Below are 6,362 nucleotides of genomic sequence, written 5' to 3'. Positions count from 1 at the left end.
CTCTGAGGAGTTACATAACTTTTTCAGTGCTAATGAGTTTTCCTAAATATAATTTGTGGTATTATGCACATCCTTTGGCTCCAAATCAATTAATTTGAAGTGGTTCAAGGCCAAAGAGAAGTTTAAGATTGTATTCTAGCAGTCCTGGTGAAAGGCTTGTTTATGCGATTTTTGTTTTAAATAAATGATTCAGTGGTTAAGTCAATCTTCTGTTGAAATTGATCTTACCCTCTAAATTCATGTACTACTCTAATAGTGAATCATTTGGATAGCTGCATGACCTTGTGTTACTTAGATGCTGCTTAAAATCCATTTGTATAATTGCCAAAATTATTATTGTGCTTTCCTAAATCATGTAACTTTAGCCATTTAAATGACTGTATAATTTATAAGCAGGATTAACCTGAGAAGAGATCAGTAAAAGATCAACCTCACTTTACCCCTAAAGCAGTGCTTCTTTGTCTTTAAGCATATCCCATCACTGCTGTCTCCCCAGATCCCTCTGCCAGGGCTCTGCCTCCTCCTGCCTTAGCTTAGCGAAGTGGTACGCCTGGTAGCTGAGAGTAGCAAAAGGCCTGGAGAGCAAACAGTCTGTCAGCACTACTCCTTTTCTCCCCCAGACTCTGAGCACTCATCTCCCCTGCTGGATTTTTTTACATCAACTGCTGTTTTTTGGCACCTTATCTCCACTAAGAGGTGAATCTGCAGGTCTGCAATGTGAGGAGCTATGGTACATCACCTGCCTTGCAGCACAACTTCTCCCTCCTGCTGCGTCTGCTAGCTCAGAGTACCGACTCTCAGAGCACTCCTCCTAGCTTTTACTGTGCTGTGTTTTATGTGTTTATGTCACTTCACCATTTGGTGCTCCCAAGAATCTGAGTGCTAAGAACTTCCTCTGTCTCAGAGTTACTACAATGTGTGGACAATTTCCCTTCTGAAAAAAATCTTATTTTGATGTTTATATATGAATTCGAGACAATTAATGATAGGAAGTCAGGATTAAAGAACTGTTCGATGTTTCAAAGAATTTCATAGCTTTCCAGTGTCCATTTCTTAATTTTCCTCAAAGAAGAATTCGCTCTCCTCCATTTCAGTGATTTTGGAAATAAGAGATATGCATTCTTCAGTTTCAATACCTTTATTTCCATTTCCCAATTCTACAAATCTGACAGTAACTGAAAATCACAGTTTTTTCATATTGCTGTTTTCTGTCATCAAAGTATTCCTTTTGTTCATGCACAGGTTCATTATCCCTTTTTCTGTTGTCCATTTCATCAAGAATTTAATGATTCTGCAGTTGTTCACACGTAAGACCTATCACATATGCAAATGAGAGAATAAAATCCTAAAGAGGAAGCTCAGTTTTAGCTTCATTGTTGTCCTGGTGTGGATTGACTGGACAGAGAGAGGGACTAAATGGGCTACATAAACCTTAGCACTATCTGGTGAGCTGAACTCCTGGTGGTATCATGTGCTAGTACCAGTGCAGCTGGCTCTACCTGTCTGACTTTGCCATGCATTTCTTGCATCTCCTTTGGTACAACTCTTAGCCTGTGTTTCCCTGTTGCTGACTAAGAGCTTAACATGATTTCTGAAGATTATTGTCATGTTAAAATGGACTAGTGGTTCATGAGCATTTATGTAAGAATGCCATTCTTCCTTTGGTATTTTTAAGTAACCTCAGATATCAAAGGGATGGACTACTTGATGCTTTAGGGTAAATAAACTGCTGGGACACCTGACAAACAACAACAGGTAGTGCTTCTTTACCTCCACAGATTTTGTCCCTTTTGATGAATGCTTATGTTGCACAAGCAATTGCTGCATTGCACTGCATCAGCACTGTTCCTAATCCTGATTTGGAAACATCAACTGTTAACTTGACAAAGCATGACACATGGTATGTTGAAGTGTTTTCAGCTGCGCTAACACAACAAATTGTAATGGCTCCAGAAGAGCCATTTCAGTTGATTGTGTCAATAAACTACAACCCACAAAGAAAAAGACACGTGGCCAACCTGAATAAAGCATCATCAAATCCAAAATAATAGGTTAATGGTCACAATTTTTGTCCTCATTTTTAGAAAAAGTATTATGCTGGAAAAAAAACCATGAAATTTCTAGAGCTTTTGCCTGTGATGAATAAAAAGTCCAGCCCTATGGCACTTACCCATTTACAGTATTTCCTTAATTTCCATGTGTAGAGATTGTGTGATTTTATTCTTCATACATCTGCCTCAAAATGAGAACTTGGCATGTATTCTCATTTTAGGTCAAAATGCAGCCTGTCCTGTGCAATTGGTCTTTCTCCAGCTTTAGTGAGGCATAGGCATACTGTTATTTAAGGAAGACTTCTGTATCATTTCCTGGACCAAGTGCCAGCAGACACAAGCTTGGCATTACTTCTTTTTTTTTTTTTCCTCCATTAGTTAGTTCATTAGGAAGAACTACATCTGCTTGATGGTAGTGCCAATTTTCTGCTTTCATAGTTAGGCTGATGGTACATACAATGAGTTCTAACCTCGATGAGACCATTAAGATTTCAGAGTAAGTAAATCAGGGTACAATCTGACTTAATGAGACTGGCCACTCAATTCTGTGCAGTGGCTGCTTTTTCTGTTGCTTACATACCAGTTAAAACCCATAAGGAGCTATCATGTTTCCTCAGAGATCACTAGCATTAGGTAAAGATTGCTGGCCACGACAATTGAGTGCCTCAGCAAGCATGTGCATTATTTGTGAAGCACCTGGACCTTCCTGAGTTACTCTGTAAAAGGTTCAGAGGAGGACAATCCTTTCCCAGAATTTACAACCCTGTGAATAACATTAGCAAAATGACCTACAGCAGGAGCCCTGGAGGAAAGAGAAGTGCTAGTTTTTAAGATACATTTATTTTCAAATATTCTTTATGTTAATATGCACCTTTTTGCATCCCTAGGGCAGCAGTTTCTGACTAGGAAGCATGCCTGTTTTCTTAGTAAGTGACCTTGTTCATTCTTCTAAAATCATCAGTTGGTTATTTGATATCATAAATTAAATCCTCTCAGCTGCACCTTTCACATACCTGGCAAGTAAAGGCACTTATTATATTTGTGTGCATATATATATATATGCACATGCACACACAAACACATATTTTTCTTCTGTTACATCATAGTATATGGAGTGAAATGCACTTCAAATGAAAAATGGTAGTCCAAGTACTTGTAGTAGTACACAATGGAAACAGTGCAGTATCTAGTTGCTTAAGAAAAATGCTACAGAAGACTTTTTCTGTAAAATTTGAGAACTGGGTAAGACTATGCCTAGTTAGCTAAGTTTATAAAAGGCAGATTACCATTAAAGTTTTGGCACAGTGCCAAAGAGAAGAAATATACCAAAGACAGGCTACCCAAAATTCATCATTTCTCTACAAGGGACACTAAACCAGAGTGCCCCATGAATATGCTCAAATAACTGAAAAAAAATGCCTTACCAGTCAGCTGGGGATTGACAACCATTCATCTTAATCTGATACTGACACTTCCTCAGGTGTACACTTTCTACACAACTGCTCATTGCTTTTGACCAACTTCAGCCAACAGAAGGGCTCCTATGTAAAAATCACGTAAGCTGCAGAAGAAAGGACCTAGTCACTCAATTTGTTAAACCATTTGCTGTGTTATTTTGGCTTCCTGTAGTACACTGTCAAATACACTTCCGATCATCACTTGGTCTTTGGATGTCATTTGGATTCCGAATGCCTTTGGCTTCACAGACAACTGAACGGATTATGCTCATCCATCCACAGCTTATTCATCGGTTCCGTTCTAGAACACTTGATTGTAAGATAAGGGTATTGCCAAAATTAAATAAAGTTCTTTTTGTTTTTTGAGAATACCTTTCATTTCCACTTAGAAGTGCAATTTTCTGTATAAAATGAATAACATGTTTGCTATTTAATATGTCCAGGTATGATTTATGAAACGTTACTCAAGTAAGACAAGCTTATTTTACACTTTATTTACTCAGAACAGAACACCGATGGGAGAAATAAATAAAAAGGACAAGATGATCCATAGTCAGAGACATGACTTGCTTTATGCCACAGCCAGGAAGGGAATCTGGGCCTCTTGCATTACACACCATTGACCTCGTAAAAAGAGAGATGGAATGCATTTTGGATTGGACAACTGGAACAAGCCACATAAGAAATCAGTATGTATTGAGAGCTGCTGACTGAATGCCAGCCATATCTGCCAGACACGGGGGTCAAGATGCTCTGGAAGTGTAAGACTGCAAAAATAAGGCATTGAGAGGTAAATAAATGCTGCTGCCTTTACAATGCTCAAAGATTAATTCACCATTTCAGAGTCCTCCTCTGTTCTATTTGGTATGATCAACAACAACAAAATCAGAACTGCTTGCTCAGTAATTGAGAGGCACAACAATCAATTTCTACCTTGAAAATGTTTTGTGTCGGTTTGGGAGCGTTCTGTTCTATATTTGATGTAAGCTATTCCATACAGAATGTTTTGAAAATAGGTACTAGCCCACCGAGCCTTCTCATCTTCCAGTATGTTAACTCGGCTGCTGCAAAGGTAGTTACCCAGCCAGCAGACTAATTAAGTTGTTCTTCCCAGAAATGTGCTGAGGACACTAGCATTACCAGTGATGTTTATGACAAAAAAAAACCAAAGCCACTGAAGGAAAATCCATTGCCCTCTGAGAAAGAAAGGAGAAAAAAACCCCAATTATTTGCCAAAGAGAAAAAAGAAGAAGAGATGACAGGAACAAGAGCATCTCTCTTTAAGAGACCACCACCAAAAAAATCCTATTGTCACTTCAAACTGTGAGATTGAGATTTATAGCAATAGGATGCTATACAGTCTTAAGTACCTTTACTTTTCATTAACTCCGCAACAGATATGCTGAGATTTTCCTGTGTGAAGTGGGTGAAATGACTCCAGTGAAATCAACAGGACTTTCTCCAGTAACTGTAATTGAACTCGGATATATTTGGACTCTTTAACACCCACTGAAAAGCTTCCACAGGAAGATGTTGATGGCTAACATGATTTTCAAAATAAAATTCTTGGATTAAAAACAATACAAAAACAAGAGGAATTTTTTATTTTGGGAAAAAAAAACCACAACCCATTCGTTTTGCTATGCTATGCATAGAAAAGCCTGAATTCCTATTAAAGACATGAAATTCTGACTTGTAGGCAGAATGGCTCACTGCTGACATATCTCTGATATTCTCTACTTACACACATTGCAACATTGCCCATTTCAGAATCAGCCCAAATTTAGTCACCAATGACCACTCCCTGATGCTTCTAAATACAAAGCAGGAAAGCCATGCCTCTAACAGGTCAGTTCTTAGGCTAAGAAAAATTGTGATCAGCACAGTTTTACTTTTACCTGTGGTTCACATTTACATCAGCACTGTTGATTCCCATGGGCCAACAGCTTAACCCCAAACACAAGCAAACCTTTAGTCTCTACCCTTGTGGCACCAAGAAAAATCTTGTCCAAATGGTAGAATAAACTAACACAGTGATGCTTAGAGAGCAAGAAAACCTGAAATAAGAATCACAGCCACTTTCAGGTTCTACTATCTAATTTTTTAATACAATAGTTTGCCTATAATTTGTGCTTGCTCAAAGCACAGAAGGCAAAAGAGGGCCTGCTCATGCTATTACGGAGGGTGGTTGGTTTGAGGCACCAGATGGGCTCTCTCTCTCCTCTCTCCAGGGTTGTCTGCAGCCCCAGTCACTTGTTGCACCTCCTGCAGTGCTTTCCGCTCCACAGGCTGGAAAGCAAGGCACCTGCAAAGGGACAAAAGCGGTATGCTGGTTGCCTTGGGTTATAGGAGACAGGGCAGTGGACAGGAATCGCTTCTATTTTTCCTTCTCCAAGACAGATTTCTCCCAAGTGACAGGCGACAGGATGAGAGGGGATGGCTTCAAGCTGCGCCAGGGCAGGTTCAGATTAGAGATCAGGAAAAATTTCTTTATTGAAAGGGTCATTGGGCACTGGCAGAGGCTGCGCAGGGAGGGGGTTGAGTCACCAGTCCCGGGGGTGTTTAACAGACGGGTAGATGAGGTACTTAAGGATATGGTTTAGTGACGGATAGGAATGGTTGGACTCGATGATCTCAGCGATCTTTTCCAACCTAGTGATACCACGATTCCATGTCCTCTCTCCCTCGGGCTGCAGAGCCCTGCAATACGCATTTCCCTCCAAGCGCCGCGAGCACCGGCTCCAGTATTTGCATTCTCCCCGTTTTGCACACAGGACACCCGCTCTCCCCCGTCCTGGGGCCCTCTCGCCTTTTCCCCGCAGGAACCAAGAGACGCGCTAAGGACGAACCCACC

Source organism: Cuculus canorus, chromosome 4 (genome assembly GCF_017976375.1).
Source record: "Cuculus canorus isolate bCucCan1 chromosome 4, bCucCan1.pri, whole genome shotgun sequence".
Lineage (NCBI taxonomy): Eukaryota > Metazoa > Chordata > Aves > Cuculiformes > Cuculidae > Cuculus > Cuculus canorus.
The sequence above is the reverse complement of the archived record's forward strand: the minus strand, read 5'-3'. Positions refer to the sequence as shown.